Below are 15,995 nucleotides of genomic sequence, written 5' to 3' on the forward strand. Positions count from 1 at the left end.
TTAGTGTGGTACATGCATAACAGCAAGCAGTCATCGGACGTATGTCTTAATAATGATATGACAAGACCCGCTGTACTATAAATCCACAGGTACTGAGACTTATTGTTCTTTAAAAACCATGATTGTTTGTAATCTTGTTCTGGATGTCACAAATGTTTTAATGAATACCTCTATACAAATAAATGAGGTATTAATTAATTTGTTTACACTCCTATTTCTGACTGGTGTATCTGACGCGCCCCCTGGGCCAGTGTTGTTTGGGGGATACCCGGAGCCGGATCAGATGGGGGTTGTAGTCTCCGAGTGGCGGTGACCCGGTCCGTGCCCAGGGTGTCAAGCTCAGTGTGTGGCAGTCCTTACAGATGTTATTAGTGTTCTTTGTGTCGACTACGCCACCCGTTGATTTGCGGTCAATACGGCCGCCGCTGCAGCAGGGTCCGCTGAGGCTGGTGGTGCTTGTGCAGCTCTGGTAGTATAACCCCCAACGGGAGGGGTATAGCCTCAGGGGGTCAGGTGTAGAGGATGGTGGTAGTGGTGGTGCAGTGTGGATGTTAAGAAGACTCCGAGCCGGGCTGTGCAGTTCAGGGTTTTTACTTACTGCTGTTCTTGTGGTCACTCTGGCCTTAAGTGACCGCCCGAGCCGTGCTGCGTCCACCAGGTCTTGGACTCGGCCAACCCCCAGGTGATTCTGGAGCGTGGTCCTGAGCTCCCTTTCTGACTTGTCCTTCTCTCTGGCCTTCCCCACCAGGGATCCACCTAAGTCCGGCTCCCTCGGGCCTCTTGTTGGTAAACCCTTGTCTCTGGGTTCCCTGACCCTATTCTTGGTTTGCCTTCCGGGTGGATTTAGTGGGTGGTCGTGGCAGATCCTGCCCACGACCTCCGGTCTCTGGCTAAGGTGTGCTGTAGCCTCCACCAGCTTGGGATCCGGTACCCTGTTGCCAACTCTTCACCCTCTGATCTAATTTTGGGTTCTTGGAGTTCCCTCTTCTCCCCCTTCTGGGTCCTTCTTTCTCCTCTCTCTCTGCTTCTCAGGCTCTCTCAGACTGACCAAACCTCTACAAAAGACTGACGTCTCACAGACTGACCCTGATCTAAGATGGTTCCCACCTTATATACTCCCTCTATGTGTGAGCTCAGGTGACCAGCACCCAATGAGCTCCTAGCTTTACCCAGGCTGCTCCCCCTATCTGCCCCTACACTACTGGGATGTTCCACCCCCCTCCCACTCCAGCCAGGAACAGACACTGTCGTACCTGCACATTTCTCTAGTGGGAGTACCATCGGTCTGTCCCTCGGAAATGGGATGTGTGTAGTGCATGCAGCTAACTGAGCTCAGTTCCACACTCCATCCTTACCCGGGAGTGGAATATCACACCTCTGGGTTGAGGTGCAATACCCCTGTAGCAGCCGAATCCTCAGGGTGCTACATTCCCCCCTGGTAAACCACAGCACGTCCTCGGGCTGTAAGATAACAAAACATCAAAACATACAATTTTTTTTTTTTTTCATAAACATCAACATATAAAACATCATATATATTATCAGCTATCAAACTTTTCATATAAAACTTTTCATAAATAACATTCTTGTTCCTCCGGCCACGGTGCAACTTGTGACCGGGTAAAGTGCGACAGTCTCTTTTGGAAGAAAACAGTTTCCTATAAAACCGGTAGGGGGCGCTTTAGGAAGCGCAACTATATACAAGGGAAATATGGCCGCTCTCAGTCCTCGGCCAGGTATTAGGGAGGAATGACCGCTCTCAGTCCTCGGTCAGTGGGAATAGGGACACACGGGTTTCAGTTCAATTTGCTGGTCCCAACGGGGACTATATTTTAACTAGAACAGTTCTTATACCCTGACGGGTAACTATGTACAGTCTCTCTCTACCGTACTTCAACGACGGCGTCCTCCTGCTCCTTCTTTAGATTCTTCAGACCCGTCCGGGTCCTCTTGCTCCTCCTCACACCGCAGCTCCTCCTCCGTCAGGCGATGCACATGGAGGGCGTAGGGTCCTTTGGCACACTTGTGCCAGGTGAAGGTGACCTCGTCCCCTACATACAGGTCACGACCTCTGTGTCCCTCCGGCAGATGGCTCTCTACGTCTCTGCGGGTTACAAAGACGTCGCCGGGGGTATGATGGTCTCTTATGAAGCCCCACCCATGCTGCAGGTTGAACTACAGTCCCGATGGTACGGGGACCATGAGCTGCACGGGGTTCTCTCCTGGTCCGGCTCTTCTGCTCCGCGCTTCTTATCTGCATTTGCTGTTCCCGGACCCGCCTCTCTCTCCGCTCCCTCTCGAAGACCTCGAGCTGCTGCCGGCAGCACTCTGCACGCTCCGCTGCGGCCGCCCGAGTCTCCTGAGTGAACCCCATGAAGTCTTCTCCGGTGGGGTCCCACTCGAACTGGATCTCCTCCAGTGGGGGCGAGGTCCTCCTTACGGGCTTCGGAGCCGGAATCAGGGGCTCGCACATGGGCCTTGCTCTCTGGAGTTCCAGCTGAATATACTCCTGGGGCCATACAAAGGGCTGCCCATCCGGGCACGTATGCTGGGCGAACAGGTCTTCACCCAGGTGCGGCACTCTAGATGTTGAGGGCGCGTTGATGGTAGCTGCGCCCGGGTCGACCAGGCCTTGCGACCAGGCTTGGGGCACCCTAAAGGCAAAGGGCACCGTAAGAACGGCGGCGCCCTGGGTTACTCGGCCCTGCGACCAGGCCGGTGGCTCCGCGGAGGTAGGGGGCGCTGTTGGTATTGCGGCGCCCGGAGGTACTAGGCCTTGCGACCAGGCCGGTGGTATTTCCTGCTTGGCCACGCTCGAGGTCGAGGCGTGTGACGTCACAGGGGTCGCGGCCGCGGTTTCCGGTTGAGGCCTAGTCGGCGGCGGTGACGATGCAGTGACGGGCACGGCATGGGGAACTTCGGGCTCTGCGACGGGGAGCTGGGGCAGGCACGCGGTTTCCCGGCTCGGGGTAGAGACGTCCCCTTTACCTGCCTCCGTCCGTTCAGCTCCCTTCTCGGCGCCGTCTCCTGCCTTCATTCCTCCTGCGCCATCCTCAGAGGCGGTCTGTCTCCTCGTCTCGGGCGGCGTGCTCCGCTGACGGGTTCCGGTCTGCTGGGCCATCTCTCGGCTCCACTCCGCCAACGTCTCCCGCTGCACCCGGGCCATCCTCCGTGCGAGGCCCTCCAGCGCGGTCTGTGCACACTCCCGGTCTCGGGGGAGCTGTGCCAGGATCTCCACTAAGCCTAGTGGGGTTGTTGCTTGCAGCAGGCTCCTGACCACTGGGTCGGTGCTGCCTGTCTCTCCCTCCATCTCCGGGTACGCTCTCTCTGGACTCTCCTCCAGACGTCTTGTCTCCGGGTGCGCTCTCTCCAGACTCCAGGCTGCACCCATCTTCGTTCTCTTGTTCTGTCTCCGCCCACATTGAGGGTGGTCCCGGGGCAACTTAGTGATTGTCAGTTCCAGGGGCAGTTCTCTCACGCTGATGGACACTTCCAGCATCACAGTCTCTGTTGGTGGGCGCGGTTTCCGCTTTTGGCGCCATTCTTCGACCTGGCCCACGATGGGAGGTGGCCTTTTGCCACCCTCTGGCACGCCCATAATGGCGTCCGCTCTTCCAAGGCGGGAAATCTTCGGAAATGGCGGGAATCGTCTCCCAGTGGCGGGAAACTCCATGGATGGCGGGAAAAAGCTGCAAATGGCGGACAACCGGCGGGAAACGACCTGTGATGGGGTCCGTTGGCGGGGACCCTCCGGAACCGGCGGGAGACTTCTTTTTGAGGTAACGGTGAACTTTTCTTCAGGCACGCAGTACCCGGTTGTTGCGGGCACGTTATCCTGCCGACTACGCCAAAGTTGACGCGCCCCCTGGGCCAGTGTTGTTTGGGGGATACCCGGAGCCGGATCAGATGGGGGTTGTAGTCTCCGAGTGGCGGTGACCCGGTCCGTGCCCAGGGTGTCAAGCTCAGTGTGTGGCAGTCCTTACAGATGTTATTAGTGTTCTTTGTGTCGACTACGCCACCCGTTGATTTGCGGTCAATACGGCCGCCGCTGCAGCAGGGTCCGCTGAGGCTGGTGGTGCTTGTGCAGCTCTGGTAGTATAACCCCCAACGGGAGGGGTATAGCCTCAGGGGGTCAGGTGTAGAGGATGGTGGTAGTGGTGGTGCAGTGTGGATGTTAAGAAGACTCCGAGCCGGGCTGTGCAGTTCAGGGTTTTTACTTACTGCTGTTCTTGTGGTCACTCTGGCCTTAAGTGACCGCCCGAGCCGTGCTGCGTCCACCAGGTCTTGGACTCGGCCAACCCCCAGGTGATTCTGGAGAGTGGTCCTGAGCTCCCTTTCTGACTTGTCCTTCTCTCTGGCCTTCCCCACCAGGGATCCACCTAAGTCCGGCTCCCTCGGGCCTCTTGTTGGTAAACCCTTGTCTCTGGGTTCCCTGACCCTATTCTTGGTTTGCCTTCCGGGTGGATTTAGTGGGTGGTCGTGGCAGATCCTGCCCACGACCTCCGGTCTCTGGCTAAGGTGTGCTGTAGCCTCCACCAGCTTGGGATCCGGTACCCTGTTGCCAACTCTTCACCCTCTGATCTAATTTTGGGTTCTTGGAGTTCCCTCTTCTCCCCCTTCTGGGTCCTTCTTTCTCCTCTCTCTCTGCTTCTCAGGCTCTCTCAGACTGACCAAACCTCTACAAAAGACTGACGTCTCACAGACTGACCCTGATCTAAGATGGTTCCCACCTTATATACTCCCTCTATGTGTGAGCTCAGGTGACCAGCACCCAATGAGCTCCTAGCTTTACCCAGGCTGCTCCCCCTATCTGCCCCTACACTACTGGGATGTTCCACCCCCCTCCCACTCCAGCCAGGAACAGACACTGTCGTACCTGCACATTTCTCTAGTGGGAGTACCATCGGTCTGTCCCTCGGAAATGGGATGTGTGTAGTGCATGCAGCTAACTGAGCTCAGTTCCACACTCCATCCTTACCCGGGAGTGGAATATCACACCTCTGGGTTGAGGTGCAATACCCCTGTAGCAGCCGAATCCTCAGGGTGCTACATATCTTTATAGCACTGCACAATATACTGGACTTTCTTTTGTACATATATATAACATGCTTTGAGTTTGATTACACATTCTGTAATTTTTCTTAATATTTCCATTCGGCTAATTAGATGATGTATTGCATATGCATGTATTTATACCTCACATCTTGAGCAAGTGACACTGCTTGGGAAAGGCTCCATAGAGAGAGCTGAAATGTAGCTGGTGCTGGTGAATAAAGGATCCTTACTTTTTCACTATTTTGGATGTGCTGCCTTCTTTTTTGGATTTTTATACCTTTGATAAATAAAAAAATATATCTAATTTATTAATCATCTATTATAGATAACACAATACATGATCAAATAAAAACGGAAGAGGAAGGAGGTTGATGCAGAATAAACCATCAAACAGATGTAGTGCATTACTAAAATTGGTCACTAGATGGCAAATGTAATATAGTGGTGTATTTAATACACAGAATTCAGGGAAAGCCTAAAGATTAGCGTAATAGATAGTCAAAAATTAGGCAAGCAAAATTATACAGATAATTAAACAAAAATACACAGGCAAGGTGAACCTAATACTGAACACTCATGATAGATATTGATCACTGCATTAACTTCCACCTCAAATACGTTTGTTGCAATGGTAGATAAACCAGCTGGACCATAAATATAAATATATATAAATATAGAAAATAGCACGGCTGCCTTGGTTATATGTAAAATTGTTAATTTTGTGAAAGAAAATTGCACTGATGAAATTCAAAGAATCTGGGTTTGATAATTTTAAACATTTTTTCCCTTTCTGACCTGCTCGGGCATGGCACATGCAGGGAAGTGTTGACTCTGGAGAGTGTGAAGAGGGGGTTGGCAACCAGGGGTGGATTAAGAGTAGCAAGGGCCCCGGGCAGTTTAGAAGGCGCGGGCCCCCCCCCCCACACCTGATTTATCACGTGACATGTCACATGATCCCCTGTGATAGATCATGTGATAGTTCACGGGAAATTAATTTGCCACAATATTAATTGTGCTGCCTCATCTGAGAGCAGCACAATATTGGGGCAGATACCCTGATTCCAGCGATGTGTCACTTTTTCAGCTGCTTGTTGTCCTTTTGAGAAAATCACCGTTTTATCTGCTGCAGATCTAGCAGCTCTCTGAATGCTGCGCTCTGTATAGCCACACCCACACCATTGATTGGCAGCTTTCTGCCCATGCTCAGTGTACACAGAAATCTACTGATCAGTGATGGGGGTGGGGTCCTACAGAACTTACTAGTCATCTAGTGATAAGTACCTTCTGACAAATCAATGATTTTATCAAAACAACACTAAGCAGCCCAGTAAGTGACACATTACTGGAATCAGTGCCTCTAACCCTACATTATGCTGCTCTCAGATTAGGTGGCAAAAACCTGATGACAGATTCCCTTTAAAGGAGCTGTAAACACAAAAAGGTTTGTATTAAAAAAAATACAAGCCATTTGTGAAATTAACTTTTTTTCATTGTTAATTCACATTAGACTGTATCTTCAACACTTTTGTCAGCAGGTCTTATTACAGACTCTGAATAGGGCAGCTCTCTCCCTCTCCCTCAGCAGAAAGTCACAGCATGGTTAAAAAACGGGATCTTTTATGATTTTCTCATAATAAATAAAAAAGGACATGCAAGTCCTCCAAACTATTTTCCGTTTCTCTATAGGGGAGGTCCTAAATCTTTCTTGTTCTTTAGTTGATCACATGTCAAAAGGCAAAGCATTTACTATGAACTCGCCTAAAAAAATATACACTGGGAGAGTAATATCATCATCTGCATGTAAATATTCCTTGACTCTAAGGGCTCGCTCACACTGTCGTATAACACGGCCGAATGCTATGTGATGTTTTATCGGATAGGACTCGGCCCTATGTTATACTATGGGACAGTGCGATTATTGGCATGAGAAAATAATCTCATTTGATATTCGGACCATGTGCACCCATACAAGTCTATGGGTGCACGTAAAACATTAGACTGCACTCGGATGTCATCCAAGTGCAGTCCGATGAACACTCACAGAGACTATGGAGAAGATGGAGAAAGTAAGTTCTCCATCTTCTCCATATCTGTGCTGCGAGAGAATCGGATCGCACTCAGTTGAAGCTCTGAGTTTGAGCCGAGTATCATTAGCATAATTGGCCCTATTCTCTTGCATGAGAGAATATATGGCTTAGTGAGTGGACCCTAAAACTGAATAGTAGTGACGGACAGGCACCTCACAAGCGGGATCCATGTAGCTCTCAGATGTCATGTAGGTAGGGCTTCATTCCATGGGGTAGGGCTTAATTTCAAGGTATATAAAAAAAAAATGGACTTCAAATAAAAATTAAATGAACACAAAAAGCACTAACTGAATTATTTTTTTCGTATTTATGTTTGCAGCCCCTTTAAAAACCCTTTGAGGACCAAGGCACATATATGTCCCATAGTTTTAAACTAGAAAAAAATTTGATTGAATAAAATTTAAGGTCCTCGAAGGTTTAAGTAGGTCATAAATTCATATGAATACTTGCTCATACAATTTCACATGCCAAAAGATGAAGAAGAACAGAATCAAAAATATGACATTAAGTGGAGAACTTACAGGTATTCAAGGTGAAAGAGACCAGCAAAGGCATCGTCTCGAATGACAGTAAATGAGCTAGAATTCAGCAAGCTGAAAATGAAGACAGCAGGTTAGAAGCGAACCAGACTTTATGGTGCTCAGAATCAGTCAAGCAGAATTTATTGACTGCTCTTGCAAAGCACTGAGACTCCCGCTGTGTATAGATGGCGCCGTGCGGCCTCCCGCTGTGTATAGATGGTGCCGTGCGGCCTCCCGCTGTGTATAGATGGCGCCGTGCGGCCTCTCGCTGTGTATATATGGCTACGTGCGGCCTCCTGCTGAGTATACGTGTATAGATGGCTACGTGCGGCCTCCTGCTGAGTATAGATACCACACGGCGCTCCCCCCAGAGACAGCAGGAGGCCGCACAGCGCCATTTATACTTAGCGGGAGACCGCACGTAGCCATCTATGCACAGCAGGAGGCCGCACGGCGCCCCCCCCAGAGACAGCAGGAGGCCGCACAGCGCCATCTATACTCAGCGGGAGGCCGCACATAGCCATCTATACACAGCGGGAGGCCGCACGGCGCCCCCCCCAGAGACAGCAGGAGGCCGCACAGCGCAATCTATACTCAGCGGGAGGCCACACGTAGCCATCTATACACAGCGGGAGGCCGCACGGCGCCCCCCCAGAGACAGCAGGAGGCCGCACAGCGCCATCAATACTCAGCGGGAGGCCGCACGTAGCCATCTCTACACAGCGGGGAGCCGCACGGCGCCATCTCTACACAGCAGGGGGCCGCACGGCACCATCAATACACGGCGGTGGGCCGCACGGCGCCATCTATACATAGCAGGGGGCCGCACGTAGCCATCTATACACAGCGGGGGGCCACACGTAGCCATCTATACACAGCGGGGGGCCGCATGTAGCCATCTATACACAGCGGGGGGCTGCACGGCGCCCCCTCCCAGATACAGCAGGAGGCCGCACGGCGCCAATTATACTCAGCAGGAGGCCGCACGCAGTCACGCACAAACACAAACATATACAGACATATACATACACGCATAAACACATTTGAAACACAAAAATACATATAAACAGACATGACACAATGATATCTGCCCACACACACACATACAAACAGACATCACACAATGACATCTGCCCACACACACACACATACAAACAGACATCACACAATGACATCTGCCCACACACACACACAAACAGACATCACACAATGATATCTGCCCACACACACACACACACATCACACAATGACATCTGCCCCCCCCACACACACACACAAACAGACATCACGCAATGACATCTGCCCACACACACACACAAACAGACATCACACAATGACATCTGCCTACACACACACACACACAAACAGACATCACACAATGACATCTGTCCACACACAAACACACAGACATACACACACACAAACAGACATCACACAATGACATCTGCCCACACACACACACACAAACAGACATCACACAATGACATCTGCCCACACACACACACACAAACAGACATCACACAATGACATCTGCCCACACACACACACAGACATCACACAAACAGACATCACACAATGACATCTGCCCACACACACACACATCACACAATGACATCTGCCCACATACACACACAGACATCACACAATGACATCTGCCCACACACACACACAGACATCACACAATGACATCTGCCCACACACACACATACAAACAGACATCACACAATGACATCTGCCCACACACACACACATACAAACAGACATCACACAATGACATCTGCCCACACACACACACAAACAGACATCACACAATGATATCTGCCCACACACACACACACACATCACACAATGACATCTGCCCCCCCCACACACACACACAAACAGACATCACGCAATGACATCTGCCCACACACACATACACAAACAGACTTCACACAATGACATCTACCCCCCCACACACATACAAACAGACATCACACAATGACATCTGCCCACACACACACACACAGACATCACACAAACAGACATCACACAATGACATCTGCCCACACACACACACACATCACACAATGACATCTGCCCACATACACAAACAGACATCACACAATGACATCTACCCCCCCCACACACAAACAGACATCACACAATGACATCTGCCTACACACACACATACACATCACAGAATGACATCTGCCCACACACACACACACACATCACACAATGACATCTGCCCACACACACACACACACACACACAGACATCACACAATGACATCTGCCCCCCCACACACACACATATACACACACACACACAAACAGACATCACACAATGACATCTGCCCACACATACACACAAACAGACATCACACAATGACATCTGCCTACACACACACACACACAGACATCACACAAACAGACATCACACAATGACATCTGCCCACACACACACACACACACACACACACAAACAGACATCACACAATGACATCTGCCTACACACACACACACACAAACAGACATCACACAATGACATCTGCCCACACACACACACAGACATCACACAATGACATCTGCCCACACACACAAACAGACATCACACAATGACATCTGCCCACACACACACACACACATACAAACAGACATCACACAATGACATCTGCCCACACACACACACAAACAGACATCACACAATGACATCTGCCCACACACACACACACACACATCACACAATGACATCTGCCCCCCCCACACACAAACAGACATCACACAATGACATCTGCCCACACACACACACAAACAGACATCACACAATGACATCTGCCTACACACACACACACAAACAGACATCACACAATGACATCTGCCCAGACACAAACACACAGACATACACACACACAAACAGACATCACACAATGACATCTGCCCACACACACACACACAAACAGACATCACACAATGACATCTGCCCACACACACACACACACAAACAGACATCACACAATGACATCTACCTCCCCACACACACATACAAACAGACATCACACAATGACATCTGCCCACACATACACACACACAGACATCACACAAACAGACATCACACAATGACATCTGCCCACACACACACACACAATGACATCTGCCCACACACACATACACACACAGACATCACACAATGACATCTGCCCACACACACACACAAACAGACATCACACAATGACATCTGCCCACACACACACACACAAACAGACATCACACAATGACATCTGCCCACACACACACACACACATACACATCACACAATGACATCTGCCCACACACACACACACAGACATACACACACAAACAGATATCACACAATGACATCTGCCCACACACACACACACACACACACACACTCACTCACTCACCATCCCCCGGCTCGGCTCCAGTCCTCCTGGCTCCTGCTCCTCTCCCGTGGTAAGTAGCAGTGCAGGCCGGGCGCGCACTGCGTGACGTCACAGCTAGGAGACACGGCCACGCACAGGGCCGTGTCTCCTAGCAGTGACGCGGCCGGGCCAGCACAGGGAAGTTAACTGCTTCAGTGCTGGCCCGGCCGATGAAGAAGTAGCGGCGGCTGCTGCTGGGGGAGCGGTACGGGACCCCCCCTCCCGCCACTGCTACCGGTATGTGCCGCGGCGGCCCGCACATATAATGAGGGCAGTCCGGCATTAGACACCCCGCCCGGAGCCGCGGGCCCTCTGCAGGCTCGGGGCCCCGGGCGGTCGACCCGATTGCCCTCATTATAATCCGCCTATGTTGGCAACCGTCCTCTATGCAAAGGCTTTATTGATTAGGGAAAACAGATTTTCCTTGTGATACACTAGTTTCCCCGTCCCAACATTTTTTTTAACAATTTTGAAAAAAATTGACATTTTTTTTAAAGAAAATTTTGCCCTTTCTCACACTGCAGTTCTGGATGCTATTCACCCCTGATGCAGTCACAATAATATTGAATTTTACTCAAAATGTTGAAGATAGTGAGTTCAAATTGATGCACGTAATATAATAATTTTTGTTATTGAAAACATTTTGCATTCTGTCCTTAAATCTGTCAGGAAAGGCTTTTTAATACAATAAATAATGGTGCAGTTGAAACCGGAAGTTTACATACACTATGTAATAAGACACATATGCATATTTTTCTCAATATCTGACATGAAATCAGAATAAACCTTTCCCATTTTAGGTCAATTAGGATTACCATAATTTTTAATATTTGCCAAATGCCAGAATAATGAGAGAGAGAGAATGTTTTAAGGCATTTTTATTACTTACTGCAAAGTCACAAGTTTACATACATTTCATTAGTATTTGGTACCATTGCCCTTAAACTGAATGACTTGGGTCAAACATTTGGGATATCCTTCCACAAGCTTCTCGCAATAGTTGGTCAGAATTTGGGCCCATTGTTCCTGACAAAACTGGTGTAACTGATCCAGGTTTGTAGGTCGCCTTGCTCGCACCTGCCTTTTCTGCTTTACGTATAAATTTTCAATAGGATTAAAATCAGGGCTTTGTGATGGCCACTCCAAAACTTTGACTTTGTTATCCTTAAGCCACTTTGTTACCATTTTAGCAGTAGGCTTCGGGTCATTGTCCATTTGGAAGACCCATTTCCGCCCAAGATTTAACTTCCTGGCTGATGTCTTGACATGTTGCTTCAGTATTGCCACATAATCTTTTTTTCTCATGATGCCATCTATTTTGTGAAGTGCACCAGTCCCTCCTGCACAACATGATGCTGCCACCCCCCGTGTTTCACAGTTGGGATGGTGTTCTTAGGCTTCCAAGCTTCTCCCTTTTTCCTCCAAACGTAACGATGGTCATTATGCTCAAAAAGTTCAATTTTAGTTTCATCAGACCACAGGACATGTCTCCAAAAATTAAGGTCTGTGTTCCTGTGTGCATTTGCAAACATTAATCTGGCTTTTTTATGTTTCTTTTGAAGTAATGGCTTCTTCCTGGCAGAGTGGCCTGTCAGCCCATATTGATACAGTACTCGTTTCACTGTGGTTATTGACACAATCTTACCAGCTTCTTCCATCATCTTCACAAGGTCTTTTGCTTTTGTCCTTGGGTTGATGTGCACATGTTGGACCAAAGCACGTTCATCTCTGGGACACAGAACCCGTCTCCTTCCTGAGTGGTATATGGCTGGACATTCCCATCTTGTTTGTACTTGCACATAATTGTTTGTACAGATGAGCGAGGCACCTTCAGATATCTTGAAATTGTACCCAAGAATGAGCCATACTTGTGCAAGTTCACAATTCTCTTCCTGATATCTTGGCTGATTTCTTTAGACTTTCCCATGATGCTGCACAAAAAAAGGAGTGTGTTTCAGGTGTGCATTCAGGAGTGTGTTTCTAATTAACTCAGATGTTGCCAAAAAAACTATCAGAAGCTTCCAAACACATGACATCATCATATGGACAATCCAGAATTGTTTAAAGACATATTAATCTTAGTGTATGCAAACTTTTGACTTTGCAGTAAATAAAAATGCCTTAAAACGTTCTCTCTCTCTCATTATTCTGGCATTTGGCAAATATTAAAAATTATGGTAATCCTAATTGACCTAAAATGGGAAAGGTTTATTCTATCATGTCAGATATTGAGAAAACCATGCATATGTGCTTTTTAATATAGTGTATGTAAACTTCTGGTTTCAACTGTATATACCGTATTTTTCGGACCATAAGACGCACTTTTTGCTCCATCAAATTTGGGAGGAAAATGGGGAGTGCGTCTTATGGTCCAAACATAGAGCCTAATACCTGATAGTTGCGGTGGTGGTGGAGCGGGATCGCAGGGCCCTCAATTCCCTCCCTCCTTCAGCGACATGGCACTGGCGGCGGCAGCAGAAGAGGTGAGATGCTGTGGGCCAGTTTGTGCCCGGAGGCCGGTGTGTGCCTGGGGGCTGGGGCCGATGTCTGCCTGGGGGCCAGTGAGCGGCATGCGGGCTTTTCAGTGTGCGCAGCCATCTTCCTAAAGCTGTGATCTACAGGAAAATGGCCGCCCGAGCCGGCGCATGCGCAGACTGGTAGTTCGGGTGGCAATTTTCCTGTAGATCACAGCTTCAAGAAGATGGCCACGCACACTGGGAAGCCCGCACGCCGCTCACCGGCTATATTTGCACTTTGGCCCCCACTTGCATATTAGCCAGATATATAGGCCCTTGTAGCATTGTAGAGCCTATAAAAACATCATCCCGGCCCCTTCCTGTAATACTGTCCCCCATTCTGGCCCCATATTGTAATAATGTTTCCATCCAAGCCCTTTCCTGTAATAATGTCCTCCATCCTGAGATAATTCATGTAATAATGTCTCCTTCCTGTGTAAGAGGGTGGACAGACCTGTCCCCTTCAAGAAGATGTTGAATCAAGTTGCTAAAAGTTAATTGTTTTGTGATTACATTTTTTTATATGTTATATAAAGAATGTATTTTATCCTTATGGCTGGTGTGTGTGTGAGGTTCCTGGAGGGTTAACCTCAAGGCCGTCCCATATAGAGGGGGTGGGCGGCCCTTTAGGGGAAACCAGTGGGAAGTGTATAGTGTTGAAGTGGCAGAGTATGGAGTAGGCTGTGTGCTGGAGAGGAGTTGACAGAAGGGGACAGGGTAATCTGTTGTGGAACTATAAGCCTCAGCATGGAAATAAGCTAGTTACAGAGGCTTCAAGACATCACAGGCAATTGGAGACCCCTACAGGGAAGGAAAGCTTACAAGTCTGGGAAAAGTACGGTCCAACGGAAAAGGGGGACCTTAGGAAAAGGTAGTGATCTGCTGTGAGTACTAAAACAGGGAGCTTAGGCTCAAGGAGCGGCCCCTGGGACTAATATAGCTAAAGACTCCTGGTATTGGGATTATAGCATTACACGTGGATCCATATGACCCATCCTTAAAAAAACAGAGGTAATTCAAACATATCTCCATGTCCCCTGCGGTACCTGTTGTCGGGAACAAAGTGCAGACTGTAACTCTGAGAATGGAGCCGATGTATTGTGTGGAAGATGGAGAAAGAGAATGTGTGACCTGTAACCCCCTGTTCACCAGTTTGGCCAAATATAAAATGGACATTGTTTTTAAGGACTGGTCTGGCTTATTGAATGAAATGGTTTACGGGAGCAGGACTGAACTAAGTGCAATGGAACCGACAATGGAAGCAGCAGATCAAGGTACAATGTTGCACATACCCACCAACAACACAATATTCTCTGTAGCTGGCCCCAACGTGGAAATGGCGGACCACTCACACGACTACCGCCCGGAGCCAATTCACACCTGTAAGGTCACAGACCCACTATCAGTACTTGGTCAGTATTTTTTCTCAGGAGTGGGAGCCAAAACCAGGAGTGGGTGAAAAATGCAGAATTGGTTCACTTGTTTCTATTATACCTTTTCTCTGATTGTTCCTCATCTGGTTTTGGCTCCCACTCCTTAGAAAAAATACTGACCGAATACTGATCAAATACTGATAGTGGGGCCATGGCCCTTTAATGTTCATCATCCTGGCCCCTTCCTGTAACACTGTCCTCCATCCTGGGCTAATCCATGTCATAATGTTTCCATCCTGGCCCCTCCCTGTAATAATGCCCCCATCCTGGCCCGATTCTGTAATAATGTACCCATCCTGGCCCTTCCTGTAATTGTGTCTACTGTCTTGACTCCTTCCTGTAATAATGTTCCCTATTGGGCCTATTCCTGTAATAATGTCCCTGTCCTGGGTACCTTTCTGTAATAATGTTCCCCATCCTGGCCCCAATGTATAATAATGTCCTCCATCTTGGACCCATCCTGTAATAATGTTCCACGTCGTTTTCCCACGAAGTGTGGCATCCTTTTCCATAGCAGGTACAGAGGCTGACTGCTGACTTCGACCTGTGATGGGCACACTGACGTCAGCAGCCAGCGTCTAATTGTCTGGCGGCGTCTATTGTGGGGCAGGGAACCGATGAGTTTCTGCATTACAATACATTTAAGCAGAGTATGCATCATTGGATGCACTTCCTCCTGAAATAGGTGCTGGCGTTAGTGGCCACCCTCCTACATGGGCCCGGGCTCGATCTCACAATCAGTGGAGTGGGTGGGCTTATACAGGGCTCAGCATTTGAGCTCTGCTAGATCTGCAGAAAGAAAACAGTGATTGTACTAAAATGGCAGCATGCAGACCAGCAAGTGATACATCACTGAAATCAGGCTACATCATGCTGGCCTCAGATTTCACAGCAGAAACCTAGTGACAGATTCCCTTTAAAACAGGTATTCAAAAAAACCTTGCTTTCAGAAAATACAG

The sequence above is a fragment of the Phyllobates terribilis genome, unplaced genomic scaffold (assembly GCF_046119375.1).
Source record: "Phyllobates terribilis strain yellow unplaced genomic scaffold, ASM4611937v1 Scaffold_4__5_contigs__length_816908805, whole genome shotgun sequence".
NCBI classification, from domain to species: domain Eukaryota; kingdom Metazoa; phylum Chordata; class Amphibia; order Anura; family Dendrobatidae; genus Phyllobates; species Phyllobates terribilis.